Raw genomic sequence first — 17,413 nt, 5'->3', positions numbered from 1 at the left:
AGTATAAACACGCTGAACTGGCACCAAACTATATAGACACAAGTACTCAAAAGAGATTTATGTCTTGATGGTGAAGGTGGTTCGGCCGTCAGAATGCCGAACTCTAAAACATACTTATGAATATCCTATCATAAAACAACTCAGCGTTCAAAGTGCCGAGCCCAGTAACTTGTAACACCTCACATCACCGAGAAGGCTAATGAGATGACATCTACCAATAAGGATTCAAGAATTCTTCTCGACTGAGACTTGGATAGTTAATCAGTCGGTCTCAACGTAGTGTTGTTTATCCAAACTGAAGGTGCTTCGCGACCGGCTGATTCTACAGCAATAGTGCTGTTTATCCAAACTGAAGATGTGTTGGCGAAAAAGAAAATAAAAATCTCAAGGTTGTTGAGAGGTTTCGCGTAGAGCGAGAGTTTGCACAGGGCAGTTTGTGTGTTGAGTTGGAGAGGGTTTTCCTGTTGCCACTGCCTCTGTATTTATAGCAAGTCTCCTTGATCGCCAATCCAATAGACATTTTCTGAATATACTCCCAAAAACAATAACTGATATTATCTTTAATATATTTCGGCAAAAATCTCCATAGTCTCCTTATGCCTGTGTACTTTAACAAGAGGAACAACATGTGTCCATTTGAAATCTCGAAGTGCCATTTCACATGGCATGCATATTGTACTCCCATCATCAATTCTTATCATTCGAAACTCATTTGACAATGCTCATCACCATGCAAAAGGCCTAGCCTATCTAGGTTTCTCATCTCATCATTGTCCAAGACCATTAAATCCTAGGCTTATCATATCATCATAATCCCATCACCTTTAAACCATGCATACATCCTGATCAAATGAATTTCAAATTCATTTTTAGCTTCCAAGTGCCGTCAGACATCCAAAATCAATTCGAACTATACTGCTTGCTTGGGATATAATTTGCATCCTATTTATTTGGTTTAACAAGATGCAAATAATTCATATTAAAAGATAATTATTATGATAAATACCATAATATTATCTTTTAACAATAATAAAATAATCTTCACTTTTTCATCCGACGGTTGGGAGCTATGCTCACTCAACGGCCTTGATTGCACGGGGCCGATGATGTAAATTTAGGTCCAAACAAATATGTAATTAGCAAGATTAAGCCAAAGCAGAAATGTGTTCAGAGCATACACCTACTAAAAATAATATGAAAGAATTACTAGGAAAAGATACGAATGAAGAAATGATACCTATACTGAGAAGACTCGAGTATACCTATGTTGTAGAGTCCTGACGCTAGGATCATGTGCCTTGATCCTGACTCCTGAGGGGTTGCAAAAATCGAAAAGGTGAGATGACCAAATTTTATATTAACCATACTAATAATAGCAAAACATTTTATTTATGAACATAATAACCCCCTGTTTTGAAAACATATATAATACTACATAATAGGTTTTTCTGAAAACCCTAGCATACCGTGCAAAATATTCGTAAAACATCTGTGAATCGTAACCGTGATGTACATAACTAGGGGTATCATAGTCACCTGAAGGTAGTACCTGTCCATCACCTGAAGGTGAAGTTGAATAACCTGTCTATCACCCGAAGGTGAAGCTAAATAACATGTCCAACACCTGAAGGTGAAGTTGTATAAAATAGCATACATCCACATCGACACTAGCCGTGGCTAGTGAAGCTGTCCGACACTACTTTCGGCAGGGAAGCTAGGGGTATAACATATATCATATCTCACTCCTCCATCATTTGTGTCCTATGGCCATAGACATCTATACCTGTGGTGTGCGGATGTGCTGTATGATAACCCACTAGGTAAGTACCAAAAACATATCTCAAAATCTCGTATCACACATCAGAGCTCAAAAGTTCAAACCTCATCTCATAAATCCATAATAAACATATACGTGAATCCGTAGAATTTCATAACCGAAAATCTAATGATTCATAACCTTTGGTAATATATAAATCCGATAAATCATAATTATTCCATAAAAGCAATCTAAATAAATCATAAGTATGAAAATCCGTAAAACACATTATAAATCATTCTCCATTTATAAAATATGCAATGCATGCTAGCTAATATTTTTTAAAAATATATAGGTTATGACAAGTTTTCCATTGCTCGGAAGCCGCTCGAACTATCGAGAATGTGATCACTTCCACCGATGCACCTAAACACAATTAAAGGCCGTTTAATAAAACTTTACGAAAATGTTGGAATTTGGAAAAGCAGATGGCAAATTCGTATTTGGTACGTCGAGAAACCTAAGGAGGGATCTTGGGTTTTCCCTCACGCGCCGCCTCACGTGACGTCCTGCTGCCCCGACTCGCCAGAAAATCGAGCAACTCCAAAAATTTCCAAATTTTAGAAGAATGAAGATTCCAATGGGAGGAACAACTTTCATACCTAGGCTGAAGTCCAATTTGGCTGGGAAATACCCTAAATCATCCTTGAATTGCCGGAAACCCTTGAATTGGTTGTTCTTGATTCGTCGAATCCGAAGCTCCACCACCTCTAAACTTGTTTAGGGTTTGTTCTTGAACTCAAGGAAAGGCTAATGGTGGTGGTGGTTGAAGGAATTGCCTTCAGAAATGGCGAATCGCTGCCATAGGACCTTCAGCGCCATCACCATTACACATCACAAAACAGGGCCAAATCTCGTCGTACCATGGGTGGAAGATGAAGGACAAGGAGCATGATGATGTTTACAGATGGTGGAGAATCCTGAATCGCCGGAAATGGCATTGAAAATGGCTACAGGAACCGATTCAGGATCGGGTCATGCTGGTTGAAAACGGGTCAATGGGTGATCCGGTGCATCCCATCTCTCTCCTTTCCCCTCATTTCTCTTCTCTCTAATTGGTCAAATGACCATTTTGTCCTCGAAATTTTAAAATTACGAACAAAGCCTTTTGCGAATAGTATAAGAACAATGGTAAGGTGAGGCAACATCTCGAACAAAACTAACTTGTTTCCTAACTGAAAATGAAGGTTTAGGTTATGATCAAAGAATTGCTAGCAACCGTCGATAGAAATTGACAAGACAAATAGTATTTCTGAATTCACAACACTCAAGGAGATTTTTGATTCCCAACTATCATAACCTTGGGTTTGGTAAGAATATCTTTTGCTAGACTCACGTCTCCCAAGAAAGATATGAAAGCTAAACAAGGTCGACATCTGAGGAATTTGGTAATAAGGTGATTGTGGATGTTTATTAAACTGACATCGAGGTGGGAGTAGTTAAGAATGTTATCAGTGAAACAATCATTGCGAAATTTCCTGAGGGTCTACATGAATTCCCTCAGGGGAAATAACAAGTCTAAGGAAGTTGATTTGATTTACCCCACATATATTTGCTAACTTCGCCTACAACTGGTGCCTTCTTAATTTTTCCCTTACACGAACCTTCAATGTTTTATGTAATCACTCAACAGGTATACTTTGCTCGCCATTCCAAAAGAACGCATGTCATAGAGGACCACCATCGCCTCAAATCCTCAACTGATCCTAACTAGACCTCCACTAAGATTTCCTCTAAAACACATATAATACTACACAATAGGTTTTTCTGAAAACCCTAGCATGCTATGCAAAACATTCATAAAATATCTGTGAATCGTAATCATGATGTACTTAACTAGGGGTATCATAGTCGTTCGAAGGTAGTATCTGTCCATCACTCGAAGGTGAAGCTAAATAACCTGTTTATCACTTGGAGGTGAAGCTGTATAAAATAACATACATCCACACCGACACTAGCCGTAGTTAGTGAAGCTGTTCGACACTACTTTCAGCAATGAAGCTGGGGGTATAACATATATCATATCTCACTCCTCCATCACCTGTGTCTCATGGCCATAGACATCTATACTCGTGGTGTGCGGAGGTGCCGTATGATAACCCACTAGGTAAGTACCAAAAACATATCTCAAATTCTTGCATCACACATCAAAGCTCAAAACTTCAAACCTCGTCTCATAAGTCCATAATAAACATATACGTGAATCCGTAGAATTTCATAACCGAAAATCTAATGATTCATAACCTTTGGTAATATATAAATACAATAAATCATAATTATTCCGTAAAAGTAATCTAAATAAATCATAAGTATGAAAATTCATAAACACATTATAAATCATTCTCCATTTATAAAATATGCAATGCATGCTAGGCTAATATTTTTAGGAAATATATAGGTTATGAAGGGGTCCACTCACAAGTTTTCCATTACTTGGAAGCCTCTCGAACTATCAAGAATGTGATCACTTCCACCAATGCACCTAAACACAATTAAAGGCCATTTAATAAAACTGTACAAAAACGTTGGAATTTGGGAAAACAGATGGCGGATTCGGATTCAGCACGTCGAGAAACCTAAGGAGGGATCTTGGGTTTTCCCCCCATACGCCGCCGCCCCGACTCACTGGAAAATCGAACAACTCCAAAAATTCCCAAATTTTATAGGACTGAAGATCTTAATGAGAGGAACAACACCGAAGTCCAATTCGGCCGAGAAATGTCCCAAATCGTACTCAAATTGCGAATTGAGTGTTCTTGATTCGTCGAATCAGAAGCTTCGCCGCCTCTAAACTTGTTTGGGGTTTGTTCATGGGCTCAAGGGAGGGCAAATTGTGGTGGTGGTCAAAGGAATCGCCTTCAGAAATGGCGGATCGCCTTCGACATCGTCGTTGTTACTCATCACGAAACGGTGCAAAATCTCGTTGTACCATGGGTGGAAAATGAAGGACAATGAGTAGGATGTTATTTGCAGGTGGTGGAAAGTCCTGAATCGTAAAAAAAAAGTCGTAAATGGTGTCGGAAATGGCTGCAGAAACCGGTTCAGGACCGGGTCATGCGATTCAAAAATGGGTCAAGGGGTGATCCGGTGCATCCCATCTCTCTCCTTTCCCTTCCTTTCTCTCTTCTCTAGTTGGTCACTTTCTTTCCTCTCCCCTCTTCTGATTGGCTGAGCCCTCTCCCATCTTCTCATTTCTCTCATTTCTCTTCTTTCTCATCCATCCATTTCTCTCATTTTTCTCCTTTATCCTCTCATCACTCCATCCTAGGCATACACGTGGCACCATCAAAATTTTCTTCTAACAATCTGAAGCCTTCCCGAAAATGGTCAAATGACCATTTTGTCCTCGACTTCATTCGTTAGTAACTCCTTCGTTATAACTCCAAATTGCGTTCTGTTTGCGCATATGTGTTTGTAGTGACGAGTATTATGAGGATACGCCAAGAAAACGAATCTTACGTGACACAACAAGGTGGTCAACAAAAGTCAACGTATTTGTCTCGAAGGACATTTTCGTAAATTCACATTTTAAAATTATGAAAAACCATAATTTTTGGGGACGGGTCGTTACACAAAGGCTTCTTGTGGTTCATATGTGCAAGTTCACTTAGGATGAATACCACGTCTTAAGGGTTGCATGGTCTTTCAGATTGTTTTCACAAAACTTAATGAGTCAGGTATGTTTAGATTTGATCTAAATACCATAGACAGGTTGCATGTTTTATATACGCTTTATGTTGGGGTCCAAGTAAGCATATATTAGGAAAACATAACCTTCAAAATATGCATGTGTAATTCATAATTAATTGGAAGAATTATGTAGGATTGTTATGGTGACGACAGAACCCTAATGCTTTTACAATTTAATTTTCAAAAATTGTTTTCTCTTAATTGATTTTATTTTTCTGGTTTATTTAAGTATTTCTATTAAATTTGTTTTTATTATTTTAAATCACAAAATCAACCTTTTCTAAACTTTGTTTTAAATAATTAATTAAGATTTGGTTTGACATAAATTATTCATTCAACCCCTGTGGAGAACGATCTTGCTATAGAGCTATACTATGATTACCTTGTACTCTTGCAAGTATTTTAAGTGTTTTTATCTCTACTTTTGCAAGTGGTAAAAATCCTATCAATGGCAATTAACATACTTAGTTACTTCGTCTCTATATTTTGTGTTTTAAGGGCCAATGATGCATTCAGATTTGAGTACACTGTATCTATAGATGCTAATATATATGCTTGCATCACTATGCCTTCCTGTGTTTCCTCTATTTGGTTTCAGGGGTTTTGAGATTGTTGTCAAATTTACCTCCATATTATTACACTCTAAAGATTTAGTTGTTTTTCGTTGCTAACCAAGCGTTCAGTGGATAGATATGAGCCGGGAGATTTCGAAGCTGGAGGATATGAATGGTAAGCCCTAATGATCATGTCCAAAGGCATTGTTGTTTTCTTAATGATTATTATTATTTTTTTCTTAATGATGTAGTTTGGTGTGCAAATCATTAGTTACACATATAATTTTGGGAAAAGAAAAAAGGTTGAGAAAGAAGTTGGAGATAAGCAGCATTTTTCAGTGCTCTGTATACATTAGCTTTATTACATATGTGTTGGATCACAGGAAACTAGTGCCCTACCCGAATGGAAATAAGGCGAGGAACGTGGCTGACCACATCTCTCTCTTCTTGGAAATGCTGAAGCTGATTCACTTGAGACTGGTTGGGAAATGTTTGTTAACTTCAGGTTATTTTTGCTTGAACAGAAAAGGGGCTTCTACTTTGTTCTTCACGGTATTCTTGTAAACACGGAAAATTCCGGAAAGAAAGAGACAAGAACAACGTGCACAAACAAATATTTGTATTTGATGATTTTGGGTTACAATCTATCTCTATTTTGATCCTCTGATTCGATCTCCGTAAGGTATTGATTTGTGGATGTTTCGTTGATCCAAGGGCCGTTGAGGCTTGATCTTGGATGAACTGTTGGAAGTTTCTTCAAAGGGCCGTGGGCTTGATCTTTGAAGGTGGATTTGAGCGAATCTTCAAGGAGCCGTTGGGGCTTTGATCTTAAATAACGGTGATGAGCGGATCTTCAAGGGCTTTTGGGCTTGATCTTGAAGAAACAATGATGAACAGATCTTCAAGGGCTTTTGGGCTTAATCTTGAAGAACGGTTGGATGTGTGTGTGGATTTGTCGACGTTGTTGATCCAAAGGGCCGTTGGGGCTTGATCTTAGGATGAACAGTTGTGTGGATTTGTTGATGTTGTTGATCCAAAGGGCCGTTGGGGCTTGATCTTAGGATGAACGGATGATGAACGATGAAACTTTCTTTAAGGGCCGTCGGGGCTTGATCTTGAATTGGTGGATGATTGTTGATCCAAAGGGCCGTTGGGGCTTGATCTTGGAAGAACGATGAACGAAGAACGAAGAACACTTTCTTGATTCTTCGGGAACCTGAATGCTTGAGAGCTTCGGAGTTTCAGAGCTTCAGAGCTTCAAGGTGTAATATGAATTGGTTCCCTTTTTATGAATGAAATTGGCTTGTATTTATAGAATTTTCCAAGGCCTAATTTTGAATATAATATCCCAGATGAAATAAGTCGTTTCTGCCAGGTGTTGACACGTGTCCTATTTGATGACTTTTCCAACTCATTTCAATTTTCGTTGAGTCACACGCTACGTGTAAAAATTATGTAATACATGAGCGTTGAAACTTTGATTTATCGGTCAACATTTATTTACCGAAATTTCGATGTCTACAAATGCCCCCACTTCAAGTCGCGTCGTGTACATGTGCTTGTCGCGTGTAGGAGATGCGTTTTGAAGTCCCTTATTGTAGACGTCGATCCAAGGGCCGTTTGAGGCTTGATCTTGAATTGGGCTGGAGATTTCTTCAATGGCCGTTGAGGCTTGATCTTGAATTGGGCTTGAGATTTCTTCAAGGGCCATTGAGGCTTGTTCTTGAATTTTTTTTGTTTGAAATTTCTTCAAGGGCCGTCGAGGCTTGATCTTGAAGGTTGAAATTGGACCACAAGGAGCTTCATGTGGTAGATGATCCTTGGCTTTGGTAGTGGATGAATCGACACGTATTTTGTTGCGCTTGTTAACTTTCCACAGCTTTGATCTTGAACTAGGTTGAAGGATTTTCTGGATTCCTCCAATTGTTGATTTTCCACAGCTTATTCTTGAACTAGGTTTTGATTCAAGGGTGGTAGACACTTAATCTTGAATCAGACTTGTGATTTCTTCAGGGCCGTCGAGGCTTGATTTTGAATTTGGCTGGAAGCTTCTTCAAGGGCCATTGAGGCTTGATTCTTGAAGGTTGACTCGAACATATTGCAAGCAGGCACGAGGTGAAGGTGACGACTTGTTGCTTTGTTCAATCTTTCTAATTCACACTTGAGCATTTTGGTCAGCGGTATGATCTTCAAGATTGATGGGCTATTCTTCCAGTTGGTGACTTGATCGTTAAGGATTTGATTCAAGGGTGGTGCATCGGCACGTGCAGCCCACAACGCCTAGTAAGTCGACCCAAGAATTTGAGGGTCAAAACGAGTTCTTCATCACAGATTCTTTCTGCCGAGTTGACTGTGCATGCTGCATTCTTCTCTGCTTGTTTCTTCAGGCAGATATGGCAGCTTCTCGAGTTCCTCAGTTCGGACTCCTTTTGCTGAGTTGACTGTGCAGACCGCATTCTTCTCTGCTTGTTCCTTCTGCACCTTGTCTCCACATGCTGCAATGTATCATTTTCACTTGCCTTATCTGTTCTCAAGGCAGATGTGGCAGCTTCTTTGGAAGTACATCAGCAGTGGGAAACGAGTAATCAAGAGCAGTGCTAGGTAGGCAATCAGGGAAGGGTTCTAAGCAGTCGGTTCCTTACCCGAGTTTGAGTGGAAGTTCCGGCATATTGTTTTCTTTATCCTTGTCTTTGTAGGTAAGAACAAGGACAAAGGAAAGGACAGGGAGAACGCATGATATAAGATACTCTTGCTTTCTACCCTGGTGATATGAGATACTTTTGCTTTGGAGTCATTGGCTTGCAGAGGTACCCCAAGGAATAAGGAACATTGAATGACTCGAGAGGCTTCGTTGGGAAAGCATTTTTGGAGATGAAGAAAGGCTCTGTATGTCTGCCTTGTTATGGAAGGCGAAGGTGGACAGTTGTAGAAGGTCCCTTAATACCTGTAGAGGTACTATTCTTTCACTCGTGTCGGCAACTAACGCGTGATTGAACAATAAACTTCACGTGCTTTCTCCTTCACCGAAAATCTTCAACAAATTGCCCGTGATTTGTGCAAAGTTGAGTGTGCATATGACAGGTGATGACGCGGTTGAAAAAGACTGGCGCCTCTTCGATATCTGGGATTAGCGCTTCGACAAATTACCCGTGATTTCCGCAAAGCTGAGTTTGCATGTGACAGGTGCTGACGCGTCTGGAAAAGCAAGATGCTTCTCCGATTTCTGAGCTTGCCTCTTCGATTTTTGAATGGCCTCTTCGAATTCTGAGCTCGCCTCTTCGATCTCTGAAATCCCGTCGAGTGCTGATTTTTTATAGAGGCATGCAGTTCGTTTCAAAGCACACTTGAATTTTCGCTTGTGAAAACTCCTTTCTTTTACTTCTAAGATCTTGATTTGTCTGATCTCTTCTTCCTTCAACATTTTGAAAATGTCTGGACCCTCCGATCGTCGTTTTGATTTGAACCTTGGTGAAGAGGTAGTCTCGTCTTCTCCAGATAACATATGGCACTCATCCTTCATATCCCCTACTGGTCCTCTTACTGTTGGGGATTCGATGATGAAGAATGATATGACCGCTGCGGTGGTAGCCCGGAACCTTGTCACTCCTAGAGATAACAGACTACTTTCCAAACGGTCTGATGAGTTGGCTGTTAAGGAGTCCCTGGCTCTTAGTGTGCAGTGTGCGGGTTCTGTGTCCAACATGGCCCAACGCCTATTTGCTCGAACCCGTCAAGTTGAATCGTTGGCGGCTGAAGTGATGAGTCTCAAACAGGAGATCAGAGGGCTCAAGCATGAGAATAAACAGTTGCACAAGCTTGCACACAACTATGCCACAAACATGAAGAGGAAAATTGACCAGATGCAGGAATCTGATGGTCAGATTTTACTTGATCATCGAAGGTTTGTGGGTTTGTTCCAACAACATTTGCCTTCGTCTTCTGGGGCTGTACCGCATAATGAAGCTCCAAATGATCAACCTTTGGCGCCTCCTCTTCCTGGAGTTTCGTCGAGTGGTGTGGCTTCAAACAGTCAACCTCCGGCGCCTCTCATTTCTGGAGCTATACCGAGTGGTGAGGCGGCCCGCGAGCAATGAAGGCTTATTCCTGTTTGTTTGCACTTTTTTTTTTTTTTTTTGCATGTGGAATGCGAATTTATGTAATTTTTTCAGAGAAATAAATAAAATGGACTTTATCTCACTCAATCATTTTTTTAGTGCTATATATTATATGCATACACACACATGCCGCATCATGATTCTTTTATATGTATTATTTTTTTTCTATTCCTTGCTTTTGGTGGTGCTGGCACCCATCATTACTTCCCCCTTTTTTTTATATCACATTTTTTTTCTTCTTTTCAGAAGGGTGCCCATGCAAAACCCATGTTGCACCATTCCAATTGCCCTTTTATAATATATATATATATATATATATATATATATATTTTTCACATGGTGCCAGATGCACCATCACTTTTTTTTTCCTTTTATCATGGTGTCGCCCACCACTCCGAAACTTTTATTTTTTTACATTTTTTTTCTATAAATTTGGCTTCTAGGCGAGAACGAAAGCACGGGTCTCGCTAGGAAGTGATGAAGAGCTTCTCGGCCGGCTAGTTGTTTGACAGCGGTCTCTGAGGTTGTTGGCAACCGTGAGACAAAGGAAGAAGCTTTACCACTACCACCACTGAGCACATGCAAGAAGGACAACCACCGAGCACAGGCGAGGAGGTTTTGGTGGTGCAAAGCGTCGCGCTTCTCGACCGACTAGTCGTTTGACAGCGGTCACTGAAGTTCTTCATCGACTTTGATCATGGTGGCCAGAGTGGTGAGCTTGAAGTAGTGCAAGGTGTCGAGCTTCACGACGGAGAAGCAAAAGCGCAAAAACTGGATAGAAGCTACGGTGGAGCAGCAACAGGCATGCTTGGATGGTGTTCTTCAGCGTCGTTGAAGAGAAGAGTTCTGGCGATGGCGTGGCAGAACTGGAGCTGCTGTTCGTTGATCAGAGGAGGAGTCTCGGTGCTACAGCTAGTTTGCAACTTTTTTTTTTTTTTTTTTTTGCGTGGATGTGGTGGATCGGTCGAGAAGAATTGCACCGCTCAGTCTTTAGGAACCTCTGGTAGACAATGGTTCCTCCTAATCCAAGCTCTTCGTGGCTGCTCTCGCTGGGCGTGATGGGCAGAGACAGGAGAGCTGCAGGAGAAGGACCTCGTGAATACCAGAATCGCCACAGATTCTTCGAATGTCGCCGTCAGCACCTCGTTGTAGACCTCCAGCTTCTGCAGGTAGTGGCGAGGAGATTGCGGCGGAGAGGGAGCAGGGTCCAGCGGACGGAGGTGACGAAAGGGGAGAGGGAGGATGAGGTACATCAGAGTAAAGCTTGCCGATGTTCTGGAGGGTCGAATCTGATTGGGAGATTACGAGAGCAAGCACCAAAGGAGATGGGACAGATGTGTTGTAATTTATCACCAATTAAACAGCTGGAATCATCATGAATTACCAGATCGTCATCACCTCGTCTAGATTGATCCAACATAAGATGCTCAGATGACACAGATTTAACATCCACATTAAATTCATTCCCTGCCTTCTCAGACATTGCAAAAGCAGCATCTAATTTTCCAACTTCACCTGGAACAGGCCCAAGATACACACGCTGCATGATCTTCCCAACCTTCTTGTCTACTTCATGAAGATTACCCACTTCATCACTTGCCAACATGCCACCATCTTCTTTTCCAATATTCCCAGAGACATTCCACGGTGACTGACTCATTTTTTTGTTTTTTTGCCCATTATGATTGTCGGCAACAAGCTTGTTGATTGCCTTATAACTCAATACAGACTTGCCATCATCGACTTCCTTGACTCTACCAGCAGTGTCCACTGATATTGGTTCTCTTCTACTGGCTAATTGTCTCTGCCGCCGCTGATATTTCAACTTTCGTGAGCTGAACAACGATAAAAGTCTTCGGACCTGAGCTTTGGAGAGACCGAAACGGAACTTCCAATTTGAAAAGTAGTTATCTTTGATTGCGCCACTGAATTCAGGTTCTGAAAGTGAATGACAACGCCAAATAAGCTTCACTTTTACCTGAGCAGGAAACTGCCTTCCTGATGAATTGTATGCAGAAGGCGAAATATTCATTTCACCATCAGAGCATGCTTGAAAAACACCATGAAGTTCTCTCCTCTCGAATTCAAACAGAAACAAAATCATTCCAGTTTTAATCTGCTTTACAAATTGGTCTTGTGAAGACGGAAAGCCAAACAGTCTCCGTTCAAAACACTCATCTATCATTTGCACTGCTTGACATGAAAATTGCGCCATACTCCGGATATAACCCGCGAAAACAATCCTGCTCCTCGTCTGACTCCATTGGTGATCAGAAAAAAGAGAGAAGATGAGGAGGTAGAAGAGAGAAGACGACGACGGAGTGGGGATCGGTGTGAAGATCCGCCAGGTCGATGGTGGGGATTGGGGTATCGGGTTTGGTGTGGTGTCGGGGGTCGGGTAGAGATTCGGGTGGAGATGGTAGGTGGAGCCCATGGCGTGGACGACCATATCGGAGAAGGCACCGGAATTGAAGCCCTCCGTCTGTATGTGGTCGCAGAGGGCTGTGAGGTTGCAATCGTCATTTTCATTTGCAGCCCGTGCGACCGCGCCGGCTTGGTCGGGTATTGCGGGTCCATGTGAGCCGCAGCACCACTGGATTTTTCCGATTGCGAAGTCTATGAGAGTGTCGATGGGAGTGAGAGCACGGTGTAGGCATCAGAGAGGAGATGGGAGAACGACTGAAGCAGTTGTGGGTGATGAGGGATTCCGGGTAGAAGAAGCTGAAACGAGAGGGAGACAGGTGGCTGAGTTGACCCTTCAAGATGGTCCTTCACACAAAGCAGGCCTGAGCGACTTCTTTTGATGGGCTTGCCGCAGATTAGGCTTGGGGTTGCTTTGGGGTCCATATATATATTTGTTTCCTTTTTTTTTTTTTTTTGAATGAAACACTTATTTATTTATTTATTTTTTCTTAAATACATAGTAATCACATATGTATTTTTTTTTTTGGTACAAAGAAATTGTAATAGCATCAAACTTGTAATAAAATTTCTTATTCTTTATTTTGATGTGACTGAACTCAAATTGAATGTTCGAGCTGCCTACGTACCCCTCCAAAGAAGAGATCAAGTCGTAACGTAGTTCAAACACATAGATATTTTTTTGTATTTTCTTTTGGTGGTGCCGTTTGTAGTTTCAACTCGTGCAGGCAAGGAGCGTTGGTGAATTTGTCAAGCAATTTTGGAGAGGCGTTCCTCACAATCTTCATAGCAAGGAGCCTTGACAGAGTGATTGAAGAAGTCTTCAGGAAAGAAATCACGCATCGTGATGGGGATGGACGATCTATGTGTCGAAATTTCATCATCTTCAACACGTTCACGTTGCTTTGAAGGTTGACAAGAGCTGCTTTGCCCCCTTTCCCATTGGTGAGCTTGTGGAGAAGACGTATGCTTCTTGTGCAATTTCTTAGGAGTGACTTGAGTCCATCCTTCAATTTTTCTTGTCTTGAAGGATGCCCCCAGCGGTTGAGGTGAAAACTTTGAGTCGGAAGAGCCAAAAGTGAAGGTGGTATAGTTTGACTCCACCACATCGTCAAGATCTAGCTCGATGATTCCTTTCTGAGCCAGCTTCATGATGAGATCTTTCAGCACGAAACATTTTTCTGTCGGATGACTGATGAAGCGGTGGAATTTACAGTATCTTAGACTGTCGGTACGATTCATCTCTTCCGGCCGTCTGCACTGACACGCCCCGATCCCGATGTCCTCGTGACATCGGGATGATCACGTGCTGGCCGACACCCAAAGGGTGACGAAAGCCATTAATTTAAGTAAAAACTCATAAATAAACTAAAACAGGCAGCAAGACTAGCCACAATAATACTACCAAATCAACTTCTAATTAACAACATTAGGATCCACGCATAATGTCAGAGCATACGTCTATTACAGAGTACAAACATAATTTAAGATAGAGATGTGCTATATTACAAAAGATGTCGAAGCAGAAGAAGTATAGCACTGGATCACTGGTAGGGAAAGGCCTCGTAGCTTATATCGTAATCCTCGTTCGTAGGTCCTGAAGGGGGCGCAAAACAAACATGAGTGGACCAATTTGATATAAATATAATAAAACAGTTATCAACATACTAACCCCCAGGTTTTATGAAAACATATATATCATGATCAAAATAGATTTTCCGAAACCTAGCATGCCGTGCAATATCTCAAATTCATAACTTGTATAAGTAATAAACACTAGTGAATTGTCCGATAACCTGCAGGCCCCATGCCGGCTCCCCGTCTCTGAACAGACAATCAGAGGAAAATACACTACAGGCCCCATGCCGGCTCCCCGTCTCTGTGCTAAATAGCCAGAGGAAACACACTCCAGGCCCTATGCCAACACCAAACCGTCGCCCGGGACGGACCGAAATCTATCCCTACGTCCCGTAGCGGAAAGGACCACTAGGTAAGTACAAAACCATTGAGCATAAACATATTGAAAAACAACTTCGTAGTATAAAGTCATCCATCATCTATACTACAAAGAGGTGTTCTAAACATGTTCTAATATCATATCGTCATCCATCGGATATTCTATAAGAACATGGGTTATAGGAAAAATAGTAATAATTCAATCTAGCCTCAGTAAGCATATATCTCATAAAGTACTTCGTAAAACATAAGTATTAAATCATGCTTTTCATGTATGCATTTCTATTGTTAAAACATGATTTTGAAGGGGTCCACTCACCGTACACCGACGGTGCAAAGCTATACCAAGAAGGTATAACAGAATCACCGTTAATAATTGCACCTATTCACACAAAGGAGTACCTTTGGTCAAACTCTATTCAAACGATTGAATTTGGGAAAACGGACTTCAAAAACGGGTCCAGGACGTCGAAATTAGCCTAGGAGAGGTCCTGAACGAAACCCCGAAAAGTCAACTCAAAAAGTCAACGTTGACCGTTGACCGGTCAAAGTCAAAGTCAAAGTCAAAGTCAAAGTCAACTCTGACCATTGACCGAGTCAACGTTGACCGTTGACCAAGTCAACAGTCAACAGTCAACTGGTCAGAGGTCAAAGTCCACTGGGCTTTGAATTTGGGTTGGGCCGAAAGGCCTTAAAGGTTTTGGGTTGAAAACCGAACTCAGATTGGCCCAAGGCCTAATCTGCTTGGGCTACACACACGGGCCTAATGCCCTAAACATAACCGGCCCAAGGGCCTTAATCTATAACAGAAATTAATTTAAACAATTAAAAGGAAATGGGTTGGATTGGGCTGGCCTCACCACACGGGCCTAAGGCCCGCCTGCTGTTCGAAACCGGCCTGGGAGGCCTGGCCTCACCGGAGCACCACCACCGGAGCTTCACAGCTCCGGCCAACTACCACACACCACCCTAAAGTCCGATCTAGGTACCAAAACGAAGAGCAAGACGAATGGAGTGTTTTTATACCTTCCTTTCGTCGTGGAACGACCGGAGATGGCCGGAAAAAGCCCCGACACCCTCGGGATCGCCGGAGTTGGGTGTGCTTACACCCGGCTTCGATTCGTCCTAAAAACCTCGAAAATCACACAATAACCTCCATTAAAACTCATTCACCAGATCTTAGGACGAAAAAGTGAAGGTTTGGAGCTTACCCAACCGGGAAAATAAAGGTTTCGCCGGAGTTCCTCTCCGGTTTCTGGGCTCGCAGCACGGGACAGAGGGAGAGAGAAGAAGGAGATGGGTCTTCTTCGCGCGGGGGAGACGGGTGCGTGCGTGCGGGGTGCTGCAGAGAAGAGAGATGAGGGAGCTATGAGAGAGAGAGACGAGAGAAAGAGATAGAGTCGGGAGGGACAGAGAGACAGACAGAAGAAAGAAAAGAAAACAGAAAAAGAAGAAGAGAAAGAAGGAGTCACGGGGGGGGGACAGAGAGAGAAGACAGGGAAATTGTTAGGGAGCTGCCACGTGGCAGTTTGAAAAGAAAGAAGGATCCAAAACTTAGATCCTGATAGGGTAGTCCAAAAAGGGTAAAATTGATAGATTTATAATATTTAGGGAATATTACACACATATAATTTTATAAGTGGGGGCGGGTGTTACAATCTACCCCCCTTATAAAAATTTCGTCCCCGAAATTACAACTTCAAGCAAATAAATACGGATACTGACTCCTCATCAGGTCTTCCGTTTCCCACGTCGCTTCTTCAGTAGCATGGTTCCTCCACAGCACTTTCACCAACGGAATGACCTTGTTCCTCAACACTTTATTCTGCTGGTCAAGAATAGCCACTGGTTCTTCAACATAACTAACATCTGGACTTACTTCCAGCGGCTCTAGCTGAATAACATGAGAGGGGTCCGATACATATTTCCGAAGCATAGAAATATGGAAAACATTGTGAATCTGAGATAACTCCGGTGGCAACTCCAATCTATAGGCAACTGCACCAATTCTCTCCGTAATCTGATAAGGACCAACATATCGAGGACTCAACTTTCCTCGCTTACCAAAACGAACCACACCCTTCCAGGGAGACAACTTCAAGAATACAAAGTCACCAACCTTGTACTCCCGATCTTTTGAATGTTTGTCCGCTATGCTTTTCTGTCGGTCTTGAGCTGCCTTGAGATTTCTCTTTATCAGCTGGATGTTCTCATTGGTAGTGTCTACAATCTCCGGTCCCAACAATACTCGCTCGCCGACCTCTGCCCAACACAACGGCGTTCGACACACTCTCCCATACAAGGCTTCATAAGGTGCCACACCAATACTCGAATGGTAGCTGTTGTTGTATGCAAATTCAACCAACGGCAGATAGTTATCCCAACTACCCTTCCACTGAAGAACAGACACTCTCAACATGTCCTCCAATGTTTGTATTGTCCTCTCGGACTGACCGTCAGTCTGCGGATGATAAGCAGTACTAAACAGCAACTGAGTACCCATGACAGTATTAAAAGCTTTCCAAAATCTGGAAGTAAATCTGGGATCTCTGTCTGAAACAATAGAGACAGGTACACCATGAAGTCTAACAATATTATCGATGAACAACTTCGATAATTTCTCCATTGAATAGGTCTGTCGAACAGGTAAGAAATGAGCGGTCTTAGTCAGTCGATCAACAATTACCCATATGCCGTCCAATCTCGACCGCGTCCTCGGCAGACCATACACAAAATCCATGGTGATGTCTTCCCATTTCCATGCTGGTATCGGAAGATTCTGCATCAATCCTCCAGGTCTTTGCCTCTCTGCCTTCACTTGTTGACAAATGATGCATCTACTCACATAATCCGCCACATCC

The sequence above is a fragment of the Malus domestica genome, chromosome 13 (assembly GCF_042453785.1).
Source record: "Malus domestica chromosome 13, GDT2T_hap1".
Lineage (NCBI taxonomy): Eukaryota > Viridiplantae > Streptophyta > Magnoliopsida > Rosales > Rosaceae > Malus > Malus domestica.
Note: the sequence above shows the minus strand (reverse complement) of the source record.